The following is a 22,023-nucleotide window of genomic DNA, read 5'->3' on the forward strand; positions in this document are numbered from 1 at the left end:
TGGAGTTCTCCCTCCCTTCCATCGGCCGATGTTAAGTAAAGTTTTGAACTGGTCTACCAAACAGTTTGTGTGGTGTCTGTTTATTAAGAAGCGAACCTGGTTTAGTAGTTAAGATAAGTAGCTTTTTCAGTACTCTCTCTATTTTGTTGACATCCTTCCTATAATTGGGCGACCAAAATTGTACACCATACTCCAGATTTGGTCTCACCAATGCCTTGTACAATTTTAACATTACATCCCAGCTCCTATACTCAATGCTCTGATTTATAAAGGCTAGCATACCAAAAGCTTTCTTTACCACCCTATCTATATGAGATTCCACCTTCAAGGAACTATGCACGGTTATACCCAGATCCCTCTATTCTTCAATTCCCTACCATTCCCAACCTTCTTGGTTACTTCTTCAAAAAACTCCATCAAATTTGTGAGACACAATCTCCCGTGCACAACGCCATGTTGTCTATTCCGAATCAACCCATGTCTTTCCAATTGCATGTATACAGTGTATTATATGTTCAGAATTCTCTTCAGTAACTTGCCTACCACAATGTTCAGTTTATTGGTTTATAATTCCCTGGATTTTCTTTGCAGCCCTTCTTAAATTGAGGTATAACATCAGCCGCCCTCCATTGTTCCGGTACCACACTTGTGTCTAATGATGATTCATATATCTCAGACAGGACTCCTTCAATTTCTTCCCTAGCTTCCCATGGGTATATCTAATCAGGCCTGGGAGAATTATCTAGCTCCATAAACCATAGGATGTCCAGCACCTCCACGATTAATATGCAGGCAGTCTGCAAGACATCCCCATTAACTTTTTTTCAAGTTTCCTAGTGTTCATGTCTTTCCCCATGGTAAAACCAAGAGAATTATTATTTGAGGACCTTTCCCATTTCCACACATACATGATCACTTTGGGTTTCTGAGTGGCCCTTTTCTCTCTCGTCCCCTTTTCCCCCCCTTAATATACATAAAATCTCTAAGAATTCTCCTTAATCTTCTATCATAGTTACCTCATGCCCTCTTTTTTCCTAAGTATGCTCCTCAATCTCCTATGCTGCTCCAAGGTACAATTGGTTTTAGCTGCCTATTCCTGACCCATACCTCCTTGCCCTTGTTGTTTTTAATGACCTGGACAATGATGTTGGGGGTACAGTTAATAAGTTTGCAATTGTAGAATTAAGCCAGTGGTCAAGAAAATGGGTGAGCTCAATCAAATGCAAAGCTTTATTGTGTGTTCATAATGATAGATGAACATTAATCTAGATATATACATCTTGTTTGTTGATACTGCAGTATAAGGACTGCAAAAGATTTTGTATGATGAAAAAATTTAGAAAATTTAGCAATGATTAACAGACATTTTTGTTTTATTACTTGAAACCCTTCGGCCCGAAACGTTGTCTATTTCCTTCGCTCCATAGATGCTGTGCACCCGCTGAGTTTCTCCAGCATTTTTGTGTACCTTTGAATTTCCAGGCAGATCTTGCACGCTCTTTCATCTATATTACTAAAAGTAAGATCTTGACCGCTTTTGACGCACTGCGATGTGATTTTTGAGAGAATGCCGCCACTTACGGCCGTCATTTTTGGCCACCTCGCTCAGAGCCCCCCTCCACCGAACTGGACCAGAGGATTTTTCCCATCGATGAAAAATCAGAGAGATATTAATGTTTTTAAAAACATTCGCCATTCTCTCTGCTACCCCCGCTGGCGGCAGGGAGGAGGGACTATAAAACCTGATAGTGTTGTGACTCACTCAGTCTCTGCCAGACGGAGGAAGCGAGAGGGTCACGGCTCTGTCTATGGTGAGTGTGTTAGTTGGATGTTATTTAAAGCACGATTTTGCTTCAGCACCAGCAGCCTCTACAGGAGGCTTTAAACATTCGTTTTACACACTGTATATTCAACACGTTCTGAAATTACTTGCCATTTTAGTATTGGGTGAGTGTGTGTGTGTGTGTGTGTGAATGAGTCTGTGTGTGTGTGTGAATGAGTCTGTGTGTGTGCGTGTGTGAGTGTGTGTGAATGAGTCTGTGTGTGTGTGTGAATGAGTGTGTGTGTGTGTGTGTGTGTATGAATGAGTCTGTGTGTGCGTGTGTGTGAATGAGTCTGTGTGTGTGTGAATGAGTCTGTGTGTGTGTTCGTGTCAGTGTATGTGTGAATGAGTCTGTGTGTGTGTGTGTGTGTGTGTGTGTCTCTTGTGAGGTGGAGGGTGTGTGTGTGATCAACAAATAATACAAACTAGCACAACAGAACCTCCCCCCCCCCACTGGCCAGCAATATTGGAATGGGGGGAGAGGGGAAATATGGCATTGGGTAACCAGCCCTCCCGTGTGGTGCTGGGACCCAACGGGTCCCGCTTAGTCTAGTATACTTATAAAGTTTGTTGTATGCAATCTAAGATAAATGATACACAATGCAGTTCAAATATTCAATGTAGCATCCCTTTGTGCGGATGTTTATTCTGCAAGTTAAGGGTTAAATACATTTTTCCGCCATCTAAACACTATTTCCTGAAGGCACAGTTATTCATGTTTTCAGTTCCAATTATATGCATTGTGTTGAAGCACTGGGGACACATTTTATTATTCGTTGTCCGGCTTACTAGCATTGAAACCAATTGTGGTCAGCTAACTCTGCACATGAATTGAGGCAAAGGCTCCTTGAACAAGTTGAACAAAACACTGGGTAGTGGATAGGCATGTATTCAATCGATACCCGAGTCTTTAAATGATTACAATTTCAGTCATAGTACATAATAATCGCATTAGGCAAAAGGATTGCTTCTTCTAATTGTAAATATGCCTTCATTTGTTCAGAGCACAGCAATTCTTAAACTCTTGCACACCAGTATCTGGAATACCTCTGTTTAGGTTCGAGTTACAAGCATTAAAAAAAAGCATTTTATAAGTAAAAGCTGCATGTATCATCTGTTCAAAATTGAAAACATGAATACATTGCTAGGTAGTGTGTGCATCTTGAAATACAGATATTCATAGATTTTGCCCACTCGTGGATTAAAATTGCCAAATTGTAAACATATGCTAGTGTATTTTTGCTAGCAAAGTAATGTTGGGGATAAGATGAATTCAAACATTTTCAAAAACACATGGCCCACTGTCTTTACTTAATTAGTGAACAAAATTAGATAAATTTAATATTTCATACTAGTCACTAATGACAGAACAAAATATATAGTATAATACCACCCTTCAACATTACGACTCTTTTCCTGACATGGAAAGTGAAGAGGGCTTTTGTTTACTTCGAAAAATGACTCCATTACACACTCTCTTTACCCTTATTAATCAATATTAAGTTGTGGATGTTACAGAGATCTTTAGTTGTGTTCTGCATTTAGCTACATGAGCGTATCAATCTAATTATATTTGCACTGGACAGAACCTCTCTTTTGAGTACTGATCAATGCAGAAATGTATTTTAATTTAATTAAGAGATTGTTACTTATAGACAGTAACGGGTCCCTTGATCCTATGATATTTGAATTAAGTGAACATGAATGTGGAGTTGAATATATAACAGAATCTTCTGACAAAGGAAGCTGAAATACCTCTGGTTACAAATGTGGTGGCTACGGAGTGATGGGTGACTGTAGTTAGTGGAAGGGTCGTGGTGCAGTAATGGCAGTGGAATGGATTGATGATGGATGGGGTTGCGGATGGTTGGTGGTGCGATAGGGAAGGGAGGGTAAAGAGGCTGGAAAGCAAAGGTGAGGGGATAACGAATAAATGGTGGAGCAAAGGGGTGGAATTATTGGGATGGGGATTAGGGAGGTGGTGGTAGTGGGTTGAGTGACAAACATGGAGGGGTGGAGGTGGAAGCGGGAGACTGAAGAAGGTCCATCTGTCTCCTCAGACCCTGGTGAACTTCTACCGCTGCACCATCGAGAGCATCCTTACCAACTGCATCACAGTATGGTATGGCAACTGCTCTGTCTCCGACCGGAAGGCATTGCAGAGGGTGGTGAAAATTGCCCAACGCATCACCGGTTCCACGCTCCCCTCCATTGAGTCTGTCCAAAGCAAGCGCTGTCTGCGGAGGGCGCTCAGCATCGCCAAGGACTGCTCTCACCCCAACCATGGACTGTTTACCCTCCTACCATCCGGGAGGCGCTACAGGTCTCTCCGTTGCCGAACCAGCAGGTCGAGGAACAGCTTCTTTCCGGCGGCTGTCACTCTACTAAACAACGTACCTCGGTGACTGCCAATTACCACCCCCCCCCCCCCCCCCCCCCCCGACACTTATTTTTTTTTTTTCTATTCAAATCGTTTGCTATGTCGCTCTTCAAGGGAGATGCTAAATGCATTTCGTTGTCTCTGTACTGTACACTGACAATGACAATTAAAATTGAATCTGAATCTGAATCTGATTGTGGTGGAGGAGGGGGAAGCAGGTGGTTCTGAATGGTTGGGGTGGAATGCAGCAAGATTAGGTTCATGTGGGTGAATTCCCTTCCCCCGCACAATTAAAGCATGGAATAATCTTCACCCTACCATAGTTACCCAACCAGATGCAACCAAATTTAAGGTAGCTCTTTCTTCCCAAAAACCCTTTCTAGCTTAAATCCTCCCTCCACCACCTCCAGTTTAAATTCCAATTTGGAATATTTTGGAGGGCCAAGAAACCAAGAACCAAGATTTGAGTATAGGAGCAAGGAGGTTCTACTGCAGTTGTACAGGGTCTTGGTGAGACCACACCTGGAGTATTGCGTACAGTTTTGGTCTCCTAATCTGAGAAAGACATTCTTGCCATAGAGTACAGAGAAGGTTCACCAGACTGATTCCTGGGATGTCAGGACTTTCATATGAAGAAAGATTGGATAGACTTGGCTTGTACTCGCTAGAATTTAGAGGATTGAGGGGGGATCTTATAGAAACTCAAAAATTCTTAAGGGGTTGGACAGGCTAGATGCAGGAAGATTGTTCCCGATGTTGGGGAAGTCCAGAACAAGTCGTCACAGTTTAAGGATAAGGGGGAAATCTTTTAGGACAGAGATGAGAAAAATATTTTTCACAGAGAGAGTGGTGAATCTCTGGAATTCTCTGCCACAGAAGGTAGTTGAGGCCAGTTCATTGGCTATATTTAAGAGGGTGTTAGATTGTGGCTAAAGGGATCAGGGGTTATGGAGAGAAGGCAGGTACAGGATACTGAGTTGGATGATCAGCCATGATCATATTGAGTGGCGGTGCAGGCTCGAAGGGCCGAATGGCCTACTCCTGCACCTATTTTCTATGTTTCTATGTGAGAAGGTGGAATGGCTTTGGAGGCAAGGAGTGCTGATGGAGAGATGGATGGAGGTGACGATCGATGGCAATAGACGCTCTTCGTGAGGCTCCCTGCTCGGGTAATCGCTTACTTGTCTGCTGAAGTGAAGAGCTTTCTTTCAGCTTCTTCCCACCAGTGCATCATCGGACCTGTTGCCAAGGCCGGAGGCGGTGTGGATAAATATCGCTGGCCTGCCGAGCATTGGCGATCAGGACGGGCAGAGCAGGAGGGGGACAACAGTGCGGGAGGGTGCAAGCTCTGCAGGCTTTGGGCTTTGAGCTGTTACCCCCCTCGGGCTGAACCTGGTGAAATCAAAGATGATAGAGCTGGAGGAGCCTTGGTTGAAATCAGTGCGCCGGTTGCCGTGGCAACGCCGGAGATGGCCGCCCATGTGACCGCCATTTGACGCAGGGAGAGGGAGAGGGAGAGGGGGGGGAGTCTGGCAGCTCAGCTCAGCCCAGTGTGTGTGTGTGTGTGTGTGCGGCCCAAACTCCGGCAGCAGCAGCAACAGCAACAGCAGCAGCAGCAGCAACTTTGGCGAGGCGCTCCCTTACTGCCAGCTACCATGAACACTTAAAATAACCCCTGAGCGTCCTCTAATGAACCAGCGAGGTAACTGGAGTCTACCGGGGATGGGATCGGGATGGGGGATTGGAGTTGAACCTCCCTTTGTGTTTTAACCCCAGTTAGTTCTCGGCATCATTATAGAATCACTTGCTTAGTTTAAACTAATTATCTTTTCTGGTGAGAGTGAGGAAGTTTGGCATTTACACTGAGCATTGGCTTCTTTCACGCTTTGTTACACTGGTGGGTGATCAGTGGTTAATGTTTTCTTGAGCTGTTGTGTGGATAGTGGACGAGATCCGTAACAGCGGAGGTGTTCACATGTGAATGAATGCTATTCAATTCTCTAATATTTATGTGTTTGTGCCTTTTAAAACAAACCTGCCTGCAATATTCAAAGCTTGGAAATAAATCCAGTGCAATGATACTTTTATGTGATGGATTAATGTTTCACTTACCTTGTGAAATAGACACGGCCATTACGTACAAGCATTGTGTGCAATGAGAAAACATTCCCTATTAAATGATTAGCATTGCATTCTCAATTTGAAGTTATTGCAATGTTCCTTTATTTTTACGATCGTAAAAATAAATATATGTAATGTTTTTACTGTTTGACGATTTCTAACTGAATCTTGTCATCAAGAAAAAGAATTGTAAAACAAGCTCGGTCTTCATGTGCAAGAATGTTCTCATTTTAAGATGTTGTACTTTAACACAATGGTAAACAAAAACTTGAAAGGGTGCAAATAGTGAAATGTATATAGCTGTGCTCTAATTCTTTCATCAGTTCTTTCTGTGATTTCTGGACACTAGCCTAACTATGAGTTGAGCATGTTTGCATGTTTATTTGATTAATTGAGAAAGAAGGATGGAATGAATGTGGGAAGATAAAATAACCCCTTTTAAAATGCAATTCCTATCAAAGAGAGGGAATGAGAGGATTGAATTAGTGCCTAAGCATAGTCCCTTTTAATACTTAATCAAAGGGTTTTGCTAAGAAATTGATTCATGTCCAACATAGCTGAGTGCTTGTTTGATGAGAGCACATCAGATAAAAGCCACATTTTGGTTGCTGTGCATGGAAATTTCTCTTTAGAGACCACTAATGATTTCTTTTTTGAAAAAACATATGAAACGCACTGTGTGCCTTATGGAATAATTTAATTGATCATTGTAACTTTGGTACATTAATTATGTAAAAGTCTGCTAGGAGGAGGGTAGAGCATCAGTGATCCTATAAAATCAGTGGCTATTGATTCCAGGGCTTATTGGAAATAGCATGTTGACATTGGCAAGATGATTTATTATTTTATAATTTCTGCCATTAGCGAGAGATTTTATTTAGAAAAGGGAAACAAAGTGAGTCGTCATTCATATCAGCCATGTGGTGGTTGAGCTTCTGGGCAATGAACCAAACTTACAGCAGGACGAACTCTGGCCAGAAGATATCGGGCATCAAAGTGATGCATCTGATTACTCTTAAACCATACAAAAGTAAGAACGTTTTTTTAAAACTAGACTTTTCTATGTGAATATCTAAATATTCTGTTGATTGGCATCTCCAATACAGATTTCTAATTATGTAACCAAATGGTTGAAATTTAGGTTTATTATTGTCATGTGTATTAAAACACAGTGAAAAGCTTTTGTTTGCATACTATCCGATCAAATCAGAATAGTAATATCTGATTTGATCGGATAGTATGCAAACAAAAGCTTTTCACTGTGTTTTAATACACATGACAATAATAAACCTAAATTTCAACCATTTGGTTACATAATTAGAAATCTGTATTGGAGATGCCAATCAACAGAATATTAAAACACAGTGAAAAGCTTTTGTTTGCATACTATCCGATCAAATCAGATATTACTATACATTATACAATTAAGCAAAATACATATCTAAAAGTTAGAGTGAAGAGAATGATACCAGAGTGCAGAACATGGTTTCTAAGAATTGTAGAGCCCAATGTCAATAATGAGGTAGGTTGGAGAATCGCGATTGTACCCTTGCTTAAGGAAGGACTGTTTGGAAGTAGCTACTGAGTTTGGTGGTATGTGTTTTCTAGCATCTGTAGCTTCTGCCCCACAGGAGGGGGGGAGAAGAAGGAATGACCAAGGTGGGAAAAGGTCTTAATTATGTTGGCTGCTTTCCCGATGCAGTATGAAGTATTTTATCTTGTTCAGCAAAACGTTTGGGAGAGCTATTTTCAGAAATGGGATATCAATATTAATATAGTTAAGTGTAGGAAGGAACTGCAGATGTTGGTTTACACTGAAGATAGACACAGAATGCTGGAGTAACTCAGCAAGACGGGCAGCATCTCTGGATAGAAGGAATTAGTGACGTTTCGGGTCGAGACCCATCTTTAGATTCTGAAGAAGGGTCGAGACCCGAAACGTCACCCATTCCTTCTATCCAGAGATGCTGCCAGTCCCGCTGAGTTACTCAAGCATTTTGTGTCCATCTTTAACATAGTTAATAGTGTTCATGGATAGGAGAAAACCACATTGTGAGGAGAGTGGAGAATTTTACTGTTTATTGAACCACGTCATTCCATGACTTGTTGATACCAGATACAAAAAGTATGTAGTATGTTTCTTGCCACAGGGCCGGCTCTCTATTCCTTAATGAATGGCCATGCAACTGTCAATGGTTTGCGTATCTTATTTGTACCAGGGGGTAAATTTGTTGATTCTGGATTTGTACATATTTTTTCTCATTGACTGACTGTGTTTGGTTCTGGTATACTGGTATCTGTTCATCATTAGTTGTTCATAAATAAATGAAATAACATTGTTATGTGCTATTAAAGTTACCAGGGGTAAATGGGATGAAAAAAGTTGGGAACCCCTGTACTAGACCCATCTATCTACTTTAAACTGTATCGGGAAAGCAGCCAACATAATCAAGAACTTTTCCCACCTTGGTTATTCTTTCCTCTCCATTGAACTAATCTAATAGTCTATGCTGCTATATAATCTTAGACAAGAAATTAAAAAAAAACAATCCTTTGCATGGAACTCTTTAATATGAACGAGCAAATATTTCTTTAAAATTAATGAGCAAACGTTACTACATTTGATTCTGGTGCTTAAGCAGATTGGCTTGGTTGGAGCGAAAACGCTCCACAAAACATATAACTCCTTAAATTTTGCTTAATACTATTGTTATAACTGTACAAAGGTAATTCCACAGACATCCCTCGTGACAATCCAATGGAACTCTTCCCATTCTAGTTCCATAGTATTATTTGGGGGCAACAGGGGTTTAAAATGCTAAACATATTATAAATCCTTGAAGACTGAACAGCTCTACAGTAAGAAATTAATATGATTGATGAATTAGGTAACTGTAGAGGAAGCAGATAAAAATACCAATTATACATGCATTGCACGGTTCATTAGAAGGCCTTCCCAGTGGAATGTAACATGACATGGAAAATTGGCAGGAGGTATGTTAAACAATGCAAGATCCCGGAAGAAGGAGGAGCAGACAAACTTTCATCATGACGCTATTCTTGCCCTGGTCATTCAGACAAACATCAGCATAACAATGTGCAAAATGATTGTGTTTCATTAAGGACAGCTACACAAAAACCTGTCACCTGCTGCAGTTACATTTGCTCTGTTTGAGCAGGGCAAGGACTGGATTGCCCTCATTATGGCCAGCAACATTAAGTGTCGAGACATAGTAGATTTGTCTATTTCCTTTCATTTAGCTCCTCCAATTTCTGTTCCATCTTGTCCTTCACAAGAAACAGAATTATTCTAGTGAGTTTGATGCAGCCTCTGGGTGATCTATCTCATCCTGCACTGTGCGAAATATGCATGTGATTCCTGCAGCAGTCTAAGCACTTGAGAGTAAAAGATAAGGGGCAGATTTGTTGAGGTGTTCCCAAGGCGAGTGCAGGTATTCCTCAAAGGTTGCATTCTTGAATAACATTTTATCAATCAACAATTGGAAAATCAAAATCAAAGGTTTTTTTAATTCATTTTAATTAAAAAATGTCTGCTTGCATTCTGATGAACAAGAATCTTGGTTGATAATCCTGAATGCCTTAAAATACAAATATCTGGAATAATAAATATAATTCTATTCACAATTCAATTAAACTTTCAAAAACAAACATTATCCACTGGGAAACATTTAAGATATTGTAAGTCTATGGTGGTCTCATCTTGTGCAAGTAGAATCCTCTTTAACACAAACCTTCATAAGCAAAGAGGTGAAGGATTACCACAATAGGAGAGAATGCAGAGTTGAATTTCCAGTCGGAACAGTTATAATCTTATTGAATGAACTGGTTCGAGGAACTGAATGGCCTGTGGTCCACCTTCTAAGTCTATTGCTTTCTTGATGAAGTAGGACATCTAAAAGCCTTTTTGTAAAGATCTGTTGTGGTGGTGTAGTGCTAAGTCTTGTTCCTCCTGTGATCTTAATTTATACAGATCTTCAATGGTAAGTACTATCTCATGGGATTAATTTATTGTTGGGTTATGTCCTCACAAGAGATAATGGTGTAGTCTATGGCTACCTTGATATTATATCTCTTCTAATCATTTTAAATCATGGATTTGTCATTGCTACTCAACTCTGAACAAGCCCTTCGGTCCAACTTGCCCACGCCAACTAACATGCCCCATCTACACTATTCCAACGTGTCCATGTTTGGCCCATATCCCTCTAAACATTTCCTATGTACTTGCGGGACTGAGTCATTGAGAAGAGTGGGCAGACTAGGCCTTTATTCCTGGGAGCATAGTAGGCTGAAGAATGATCTTGTAGAGATGTATAAAATCACGAGGAACATACAGAGGATGAATACACGCGGTCTTTTTCCCAGGGTTGACTGATCAAAAGCTGGAGGGCATAGGTTCAAGGTGAGAGGGAAAAAAAAAACCCGAGGGGGTAGGAAATCTAAAACAAGAAAAGAAAATGCAAGAAATATTCAGCAGGTCAGGCCACATCTTGGGGAAGAAAAGCAAAGTCAATGTTTCGGGTCCGAGATTCTTTGACAGGATAGAGTTCAAATCCCATCAGGACAGCTTTGGAACTTACATTTGGTTATTAGTTTGGAATTTAAACTCGTGTTGGTAACCATTAGAGAAGGGAAAGAAATGAAACTGTCATTACTTTTCTGGATCTAAATGCTGGATCTAAATCTCCCTCTGCAATAGCATTGTGAGGGTAACATCACCAGAAATGCTTCAGCAGTTTAAGATTCTCTCCATTACTTTGCAGAAGGCTAGAAATGAGTAAGAAATGTTTATCTTTTCAGTGATACTCAGATCCTAAATAATAATTTCAGAAAACACTGACCTGAATTTTGAAATGGATTTTAGAAAGGCTTTTGACAAGTTTGATTGCATAACAAATTTGATCCAAAATTGCCTTGGTGGCTGAAAGTGGAAAGGAAAAAAAAGGCAATCTGCCGCATTCATTATCTATCCATCTTTTACAGCCTTGTCTTTTGTTTATGCATGCCCTCTTGATCCTATTCTTTTCTCTATGCTTGCTCCTTTTCCCTTAAATCAACCCTTTACAACATCAGCTCAATAACTGTGCCCCATTAAACCTTTGAACAACTTTTAAACTCCTTTTCTCTTTTTCCTTTACTGTCTTTTTAGTTTTATTCTTCATCACATGTCTCCTCTGCCTCCCTTTGTATCAGACAATTTTGATAATGATCTCAATCATTCATTGGTAACTCATTAACAAAATGTTCAGCCAACCAAGCCAGTCTGTATTTAGTGTGCATAACAGAAAATGTGTTCATACCGTAGTTACTTATAAATAGAGCACAACATCATCAGGACAGAGTTCAGTCGGGGAGGGATTCCAGTCACCTTGAGCCATCTATACATAACTAAAACTCTGATCTTGTTATCTTCCGGTTTGGCGGTCTTTCTATTTACGCAAAAGCGGTTCACGATGGCGCTATAATATTTGGCCAGTTCACTCAACGTTCTCATGTGTTGCGAGTGTACAAAGTTTTCTTCCGATCGATTAAATGTCGTAAAAGTTAGCGTGGTTTACAAATCTTAAAAACCGCGCGTGCGCAAATTGATCGCTTCCGCCAGTCAGGGCCGCGCGGATTAGTCTCTTCTGTCACGACACGGGACCGTCCGACCATCCCAACGCCATCGCGTCTTCACTGGAGCTGAGGAAGGCCAGCGGAGGATTCCAACCAGACACCATTTTTGGAGGGACCCCAAGCAGCCCAGCCCCAAGCAGCTCAGCGTCGGAGACCCGACCCAACCCAGCTCAGTGTCGGATTCAGCCCTGTGACGGAGACCCAGCCCAGCCCTGTGACGGAGACCCAGCCCAGCCCAGCATGGGAGACCCAATCCAACCCCGAGTTGGAGACCCAGCCCAGCCCTGAGTTGGAGACCCAATCCAGCCCCGAGTTGGAGACCCAGCCCAGCCCTGAGTTGGAGACACAGCCCAGCTTTGGAGACCCAGCCCAGCCCGCAGTCGGAGATGTCACCAAACGGAAAGCGGAGACTCTGGTCCCAGCGGAGGAGAACGACCAGCGCCCGCTGTGAGTCCCATCGCGCTGCCAATTCCTGACATGACCCCTCTGGTCCCCCTCGCTGGCTCCTCACCCCCTTCCCGTGATGCTCCCCCATGGCTCTTCCCCGTCTTTTTCCCCCCTCCCCCTCCCCCTCCCACACATACCCCTCCCCCTACACCCCTCCCCCCCCCCCACTCCCCCCCTCCACAGAATATACAGTAGGATAATGCCTTTTCCTTCTTCTACTTCTTCCTCTTTGGAGTTTTACGGCAGCCAGCATCCGCAATGTTGCATTGCTGCCACCTTCTGGCTTCATTCTACAGTACTCATGCCTTTACATTATATCCTTTTTATAAGCCCAGAGGCCCTCAAGAAATCAAACAACAACTTTATTCCTTTTCCTTTCCCTCCACACTCTAGAATGTTCTTTACTGATATTTCTGTCAATCCAATTTTCCTCATTTCAATGATCATAAATCCTCTTTCTGTCTCGTATCTCCTACATGCAATTAGGGCATGCTAAACTGTTTCTGGTTGATGGCATTCCTCACACAGCCCAGTAGGGTGTTTTCCCAATATTTTTAATGTGCTGTTCAGGTGAGTGTGTCCTATCCTCAATCTTGTTAATACTACCTGTTCCCTCCTGTTCCCCTCTTCTTGCTGTAATGCCCGCTCTGTTTTGTAGCGAATAGAGGTGTCTCCCCTTTGTCTCCTGTTCCCAGTATTGTTGCCATTCCTGATTTATTTTCTTCCACACAATGTGTTTTCCTTCAGATTTGGATAGTTGTAAGTTTACCTCTATGTTTCTTTTTTTTTTACAGCCTCCTTTGCTAATTTATCCACCTTTTCATTCCCTAGAACACCAATGTGAGCTGGGACCCACAACAAAGTCACGTCACTGCCCCTCCTTGTCACTTGGCTTAATAGTAGCAGGATTTCATACACTAAGTCAGGCCGCCTATGGGATGCATCAGACCCAATACTCTGGATTGCAGATAATGAGTCGCTACATATTAATACTTTACATGGTTGCATCTGTTCCATCCACCGAACTGCCATCAAAATAGCGTACAGTTCCACTGTATATACTGTCAAATAGTTATTTGTTCTTTTGTAAAGCTCAACATTCATCCCCTGGACTACCACAGCCGCCCCTGTTGTTTCAGCTACTGGGCCCTTTGATCCATCTGTGAAAATTAAGAGGTGTTCCCTGTATCTATTATCTATATGGTTATGATATTCTGTCTTTAGGTCTGAATTTTTGTTCCTCCTTTTTGCCTCCCATATCTCCAGATCAACTTTTGGGATGTTCAGTAACCATATTGGCACAGATGGCCACAATACTGCAGGGCAGAACTCTTTGTCCTCTACTCCCATGTCCCTTGCCACAACTCCTCCAATCCAGCCGAAGCTTCCAGACTGAGCCACCCCTCTCTCCCAGTATTCCTGTACTACCTATTTTGTTGGGTGGTTCTCTCCATGACACTTAAGGCTTCGCCAGTAATTAGCCATTAGTTGTCTGCGGCGCAGTCTCAATGGCATCTCCCCAAAATGCCTTTTTTCCTTAGAAGACGCCCTCACTTTTACAGAACTCATACTTGCCCTGCAACAGTTCAGATACTTGCACTTTCAATCAAGTAAATCAGGCAATTGCTTGTACGATGTTAATTATTAGAACATAGGAGCTTTGGTCATTTGATTTAATGCATCTAATTAATTTTGATTGTAACTATTATGTAATGCTCTTGTGAAGCAGCATGGGAGTTCTTTTACTTTGTTAAACGCACTATATGTTGGTAATGACAACTAGGACCATGCATCTACTACATTCGCAGAGTCATTAAGGATGCCAGGAGGAAATCAGGACCAATCTGGAATCTTGAGACAATGCTACGGATACCTGTAGATTCTGGTACGTTTGCACGTTATAACAGACTACAAAGCAAAGGGGGACAGTATCAATGGCAACAATGGACCCCCCCCCCCCCCCCCCCCTCCCTGATGAGTTTAATGCATACTAAGCTCGCTTGAACAGAAAATTGAGTGCAGAACATTACCCGCTCCATCAGTCTCGGGTAAGCCCCTACCAACGGTTATTATGACAGATGTAAGATTGGCCTTCCTGAGAGTGAATCCATGGAACATAACTTGCCCAACTGGAGAGCCTAGACATGCCCTCAGGACCTGTGTGGACCAGCTGTCAGAGGTATTCATGGACATCTTTAACCTCTCAATCCTCTATGCTGAGATGACCACTATCATTCCAGTGCCAACGACAAGTAAAGTAGCGTGCCTTATCCACCATCATGAAGTGCTTAAAGAGATTGGGGATGATGCACATTAACTCCAACCTCCCAGTCAGCCTTGGTCCACTGCAGTTTGCTTACCATCACAATAGATTCATTGCAGATGTCACCTCCCCAGCCCTAAACTCATTCCTGGAAGACCCAGACAAGGACACCTAAGTCAGATTCCTATTTATCGACTATAGCTCAGCCTTCAAAACCATAATCCCATCCAAACACATTTCCAAATCCTGGACCTAGGAATTAGAAATCCTTTCTGCAATGGATCCTTGGCTTTCTGACTCACAGACGTCAATCAGTGAGCACAGGAGACAACACATCCCCCACAGTAATTCACAACACCAGCTTCCTGAAGGATGCATTCTCAGTCTCCCATTTTACTTCCTCTACACCCGTAACTGTGTGGCCAAATATGGTTGAAACTCAATCAACAAGTTTCCAGATGACACCACTGTGGTGGGTGGGAGGGACCACAAACAATGAAGAGTACAGGAAGGCGACCGGTAACTTAGTAAACATGGTGACAGGACACCAACCTCTCCCTCAATATCAGCAAGATGAAGGAGCTAGTTATCGACTTCAGGAAACATAATGGAGCACATGCCTGATCAGCATGAATGGTGCCGAAGTGGAAATCATTGAGTGCTTCACATTCCTTGGCATAAATATTACCAATGATCTGCCATGGACTAACCACATTGAAGCGACAGACAGGAAGACACACCAATGCCTGTACTTCATCAGGAGACTGAGGAAATTCTGTGTGTCTCCGTTGACTCTTACAAAACTTCTGCAGATGCACCATAGAAATCATACTGTCAGGTTGCATTGCAGCTAGGTTTGGGAACAGCTCTCACCAAGACTGCAAGAAATTGCAGAGCGTTGTAGGTGTAATTCATCCACAGTGACTTGTTGTGGATGAACAGCACAATTCACCACACAGACCAGACTCCTCACCACTGACCCCAACTACACTTCATGCTGCCTCAGGAAAGCAGCCAACAAAATCAAAGATCTTTCCCATCCCATCATTCCTCCTACTCCTTGCACAAGATACGGAAACTTGAAAGAGCACACCACCAGACCTGAAGCAGCTAGGCTACAGTCCGATTCTCCTCTACCTCATTGCAGACATTGGACTTTGTCTCTGAAACTGTTGCACTATAATGCTGAGAACTGTATTCTGCAATCTGTATCTTTCCCATCATTCTAACCATTGTATTTGAATTGTATGTGATTGTATTTATGTATAATATTATCTGATTTGATTGGATAGCATATTCAACCCCCGGTACATATGGCAATAATAATAAACCCATTCACTTTTTTTATTTATTTGTTCCTCAATTTATTCTTCTTAAGAAATGGCCTTATCGTCACCCATGTCTTTAATTTTACGAAAGAATTGTGGATAAGTTTACAGGGAGCATAACAATCTGCATCATTTAATAATAATAATAATAATAATAACTTTATTTATAAAGCGCTTTTAGACAACATCAGTTACCACAAAGTGCTGTACATGGGAAGTCAACAAAAAATTATTACAAACTACTAAAACCATTAAGACGACAGGACTATAAAAACAGTAAAAATTAAAAGACATTAAAAGCACTAAAACAGGAACAATGTCTCAGCCAGTGTCGAAAGCCAGTGAATAAAAGTGAGTTTTTAGGGAGGATTTAAAGATGGACAGTGAAGGGGCCTGTCTGATCTGCAGCGGCAAGGTGTTCCAGAGTGCCGGGGCAGCAACAGAAAAGGCTCTATCCCCTCTGAGCTTCCGCTTAGACCTTGGTACCTCAAGGAGCAGCTGATCCGCTGACCTGAGGCACCGGGTAGGAGCATATAGGTGGAGCAGCTCAGAGAGGATTTAAGGAAATGGATAAGAATTTGGTGTTCTCTTAGCAGGATTTCAGATAATGCATACTGCACCAGACAGATGTATGTCCAAACGATATATTACCTCTCCAATCAGTCAACAGCAGAAATGCCCTTAATAGAACTTCCAGCCAAGCAGAAGGATCTGGGAAGAAACTGAGGTTGTAAAACGCAATTAATGTGAATGCCATGGGGCAATTAGGAGAATTAGCTTTCTTTTTGAATGCAATGTATTCTGTTTCCATGGCAAGTGCTCACAACAGAACCATATGAGAAGCTGAGCAATTTTCTTCTTGTGTTTCATGATTAGTTCTATTTTATTGCCACGAAAATCATTTGACCAAAAAGTCAGGCAGTACGGTCGGTACCAGTAACTAATTACATGCTATTTCTGTTCACTGTTGCAATCAATATGGAAGCAACATTAATACTTGAAGATTTGAATGTTACCAACTCTGATGCTAGAACATACAATTGAATTACTATGCATGTTTTTTTTTGTGCTATCTTTTCTAATTTAGTAAGGGTTTTTTTTAATAGGTATCAGTGTTGATCAGAATGACCTGAATTTCATTGAGGGTAATTGGGTCAATCAATTGTCATTGTATCTGTCCACTTACACAATAAATATTCAAAGTCAAATGGAACTATTTATCATGTAAAATCAAGAATATGGCACCTATTAATTGATGCCTTTTGTGGGGATGGCTAAATTTTCAAGCCACAACGTTTCTGAGAACCAATTGGACCACATTTGAAGTATTGTGTCGAGTACTGTTCTGCTAGCTAAACTGAGTTTAAGCTGAAGAGGGTGCAGATAAGATTCACAAGGATATTGCCGAGACTCGAGGGCTTGAGGCATAAGGAGAAACTGGATAGTGTGGGGCTGTTTTTCTGGAGTAAGGAGCCTGAGAAATGACCTTATAGACTTTTCCAAAGTCGTAAGGGGCATAGATGGGGGTAAAGACACAGTTCATTTTCCAGGATAGGGGAGTTTATGCACTCTAGTTTTAGTTTTATGAGAAGGGAAAGATTTAAGGGAAGACACAAGAGACTAGAGGTGCTGGGATCTTGAGCAGAACACAAAGTGCTGGAGGAACTCAGCTGGTTGCAGCATTTGTGGAGGGAATGGATAGGTGACTTTTCGAGATGGGACACTTCTTCAGTGATTATAGTAAGAGAGAGAAAGCTGGAAACAAAGTGGTTGGGACAAAATGATTGGCAAAGTCTAGAAAAGGAGACAAAAAGGTGTCAGATAAGGAGAGAAGTGGAGTGAAATGCAAAGCCAAAGGGAGGGATGCAGGTGTAAGGGATGGTGAAGTGTGTGTGGGTGGTGGGTGGTGGGGGAGACGAAGGAAATAGGGGCAGGGTAATGGGAGAGGGTTCTGAGAGGTAGGTTTTCACATAGTGGCTTGTGGATATATGGAACTAGCTGCTAGAGAAGATGATAGAGGCAGGCACTTTACATTAAAAAAAAAAAAAAAAACATTTTGACAGGTACTTGGATAGGAAGGGGTTTAGAGGAAAATGGGTCAAATGTAGGTAAATGGGATTATCTAAGATAACTGTCTTGGTTGGCATGGATGAATTGTGGTCGCTCCCTGAATCAAAGAAAATATCTTAATCTTGCCCAACCTGATACTAATTATTTTTACCTATTAACTTGAAGAGACATGTCAACTTGATACCAAACAACAAATCAATGATGTTGTGGTGCCTTAATGTCTTTAACACATAATGTCTGATGACAGATTTGTTTTTAGTAGCTGTTCTCAGGCCTGGACACGATAGTAGTTAGTGTTTGATACATCATGGGATTTTACTGATTCGTAAACCAAACACTCCTTTGCAAAGTATACATATGCAAATCGGTTACATTCTTTTAGTTATTTTAGTTTTCTCTCTTTATCTTCTCAACAAAATGTATTTAGCCACACGTACCTGTAATTATTCTTCACTATATAATCACCCATTTATTTATCTAGATGAAGATTAACTTGGTTTCATTTAATCTGTTCTATATGTTTGTAATTATAAATTAGCAATAAATATTATGATATTCTTTGATAAACATGGATAGGGAAGGTTTAGAGGGATAAGAACCAAGCAGGGGTAAATAGGATTAGCTTAGATGGGGCACCTTGGTTGACATGTGCACGGTGTGTAAACTTTTCCCCTCTCATCCTAAAGATATGCCCTCTAGTACTTGCTATTTCTATCCTGAGAAATGGGTTCTGACTGTCTACCTTATCTATGCATTTCATAATTTTATATACTTTTATCAGGTACCCCCGCAACCTCCAGCGTTTCAGAGAAAACAATCCAAATCTGTCCAACCTCTCCGTGTAGCTAATATCCTCTAATCCAAGCATCATTCAGGTAAACATCCTCTACACTCCTTTCAAAGCCTACACATCCTTTCAGTACTTCTTGAGATCTCTCGTGATTTTGTACACATCTATAGGGTTGCCCCTTGTCCACCTAGGTTCCAGAAAAAAAAGTTTTGGCATTTCCTTGTAACTCAAGCCTTTGGTTTCTGGTAACATCCAGGGGAATTTTTCTACACCCTTAGTATTTTGGGAAATAAATAATGGGGTTGAAAGGGGATAAATCTGCATCTGCTAAATACCTCTATTCTAAAGTTTCTTCCACAAACCAGGATGGAAAATGTAATCCAAGTTTAGGAACACTATCCTGCTGCTATGACTGGCATTTAATAGTTTAATATTTCACTGTGAAAGACTGGTGCCTAGTTTAAAATGGAACACATTATAAAGGTTATAAATGTCACATTATGTAATGCAATGGAAAGTTAGACAGCCAGCTGCTATGTTCAGCTTGTTTCACTACTTAAAGTCACTCTATTTGGAAAAGTAACTAATTCCTTTGGACTTGCATTTTGGTGTCTTTATCTGCTGCTAATTGATCATCTATCAATCTATATTACTAAAACTCTTTGTGCCGGCAATGTGTCACTCTGCACTGCTTTTTCCTATCTTCTTCCAAACACTAGGCCATAGACTTCCCATTTTCACATATTCTACTCACATTTTTCCCGTCGAAGCGATAAACACCTTCCTGTCGCATTCCGACCTATATTTACGAAGTTATTCATGATTTAAAGTTTCAAAAAAAGCCAAAACTGCTTTCTCGGAGAGCGTCCAGTGATGATGTCACAATGCCTCTCTCATTGCACCAATCACAATGGCCTCTAAAGCTGGCTGCCTCTCACAGTGCACCAATCACAATAGGCGCTCAAGCTGTCCAGGCCCTGGTGCTGCTCTATCACCTGGGTAGGTCCTGGGGGAAGGAATGGGATTGAGGAGAGGAGGATGAGCAAAATGAGGAGGAGGGAGATGGGGTAGGGTCTACCCCCTCCCCTCTGCCCCTCTCTACCCCCCTCCTCTACCCTCTACCCCTCTCCCTCTCTACCCCCTCCACCTCTCCCTCCCTCTCTACTCCTTCCCCCTCCCTCTCTGTCCCCTCCCTCTCTACCCCTCTCCCTCTCTAGGCCCCTCTCCCTCTCTACCCCCTCCCTCTCTTCCCCCCTCCCTCTCTGCCCCCCTCTCCTGCTGCCCCCCTCCCCCCCCTGTCCCCCCTCCCCCCTCTGCCCCCCTCCTCTCCCCCCCTCCCTCTCTGCCCCCCTCCCTCTCTGCCCCCCTCCCCCTCTGCCCCCCTCCCCCCTCTGCCCCCCTCCCCCCTCTGCCCCCCTCCCCCTCTGCCCCCCCCCCCCCTCTGCCCCCCTCCCCCCTCTGCCCGGCCCCCCCTCCCCCCTCTGCCCCCCCCCCTCTCTGCCCCCCCCCTCCCTGCCCCCTCCCCCTCCCCCCCTCCCTCTCCCCCCCTCCCTCTCTCCCCCCCTCTCACCCCTCTCTCCCCCCCCCCCCTCCCCCTCTCCCCCCCCCCTCTCCTCCCCCCCCCTCTCTCCCCCCCTCCCTCCCCCTCCCTCTCTGCCCCCTCCCTCTCTCCCTCCCTCTCTCCCCCCTCCCTCTCTCCCCTCTCTCCCGTCTCTCTCTCTCCCCCCTCTCTCTCCCCTCTCTCCTCTCTGCCCCCCCCTCTCTCTCTGCCCCCTCCCCTCTGCCCCTCCCTCTCTCTCTCCCCCCCCCTCCTGCCCCCCTCCCCCTGCCCCCCCCCTCCTCCCCCCCCTCCCCCTCCCTCTCTGCCCCTCCCCCCTCTCCCCCCCCCCCCCCCTCACCCCCCCCCCCCCCCTGCCCCCCTCCCCCCCTCCTCTCCCCCCCCCCCCCTCCCCCTCCCCTCTCCCCCCCTCTCTCCCCCCCCCTCTCTGCCCCCCCTCCCCCTCTGCCCCCCCCCCCCTCTGCCCCCCCTCCCCCTCTCCCCCTCCCTCTCTGCCCCTCCTCCCCTCCCCCTCTGCCCCCCCCTCTCTGCCCCCCCCTCTCTGCCCCCCCCCTGCTCTCTGCCCCCCCTCTCTGCTCCCCCCCCTCTCTCTTCCCCCCCCTCTCTCTGCCCCCCCCCCTCTCTGACCCCCCCCTCTCTGCCTCCCCTCTGCGGAGTGGTGAGTATTGGGACCTATGGGTGAGTGGTGGAATATTGCGTTTGGAGACTAGCCCTCCCATGTGACGCCGCACGCCCCCTCCCTCCCTCCCCAGCGTTGAGGGACGGGACCCAATGGGTCCCACTTGGTCTAGTAAATACTGAAAGCATTGTCCTCACGTAAAACATGGTCGCTGAGTTTTACTATTTCCTTAACGTTTGTCTTCATTACATGGTAACAAACCACATATACAGGTCAGTAATTACAATTTCATAATTTAACCACAACTTGATCTCCTCAAAGAGAGTTCGATTGTTTCGATTAACTCCTTCGATCAGTCTAGAGGAACTTATGAGGAGGTTTCTGAAAGTTGGTGTTTGGCCACTGCAAAGTACAGGTCAATGCACCGGTCTATAAGGGGACCTCCATTGGAAAGCGTCATCAGTGGAGAAGGGAGTGTGACGGAGGACTCTGGGGGGAGCGGGAAAAGTATTGGAGCGAGAGTTGGCAAGAAGAAAGCTGGAAGAATTCAGTGGGTCAAACAACCTCCATAGATCTTGCTTAGCCTGTAAAGGGGCTGTCCCACCTGGGCGACCTAATTGGTGAGTTTAGAAGAGTTTAAAAAATGACATGTTGAAGACCTCCTTCAACTATGTAGAAGACCTCCTTCGACTTTGTTGAAGACTAGCTACGACTAACTTCGGTAAAATTGGACACCGAATGGTGCCTAGTTTAAAATGGAACACCTTATAAAGGTTATAAATGTCACATTATGTAATGCAATGGAAGGTTAGACAGCCAGCTGCTATGTTCAGCTTGTTTCACTGCTTACAGTCACTCTATTTGGAAAAGTAATTAATTCCTTTGGACTTGCATTTTGGTGTCTTTATCTGCTGCCAAAGACATCAGAAGCAGCGTAGTTGTAACACTACCAGCAAATTCTGGGCGGGACTTATACAGTAGATGGATT

General features: G+C 43.5%; 1 protein-coding gene across 3 annotated transcripts in view; it reads left to right on the top strand.

Annotated features, from left to right (window-relative positions):
* Window positions 1-22,023, top strand: part of LOC129696718 (neurocalcin-delta) — a 228,120-nt gene that overhangs the window by 155,021 nt on the left and 51,076 nt on the right. Inside the window, exon 1 of one of the 3 annotated variants that reach the window (XM_055634848.1) lies at window positions 5,729-5,904. The exons of 1 other annotated variant lie outside the window; for it this stretch is intronic. The gene's annotated coding sequence lies outside the window, so the exon portion shown is untranslated. Of the gene's footprint in view, window positions 1-5,728; window positions 5,905-14,215; window positions 14,293-22,023 lie in introns of those variants that run through there. One more of the 3 variants, XM_055634850.1, reaches the window with a different exon arrangement.

Source organism: Leucoraja erinacea, chromosome 4 (assembly GCF_028641065.1).
Source record: "Leucoraja erinacea ecotype New England chromosome 4, Leri_hhj_1, whole genome shotgun sequence".
NCBI lineage: Eukaryota > Metazoa > Chordata > Chondrichthyes > Rajiformes > Rajidae > Leucoraja > Leucoraja erinaceus.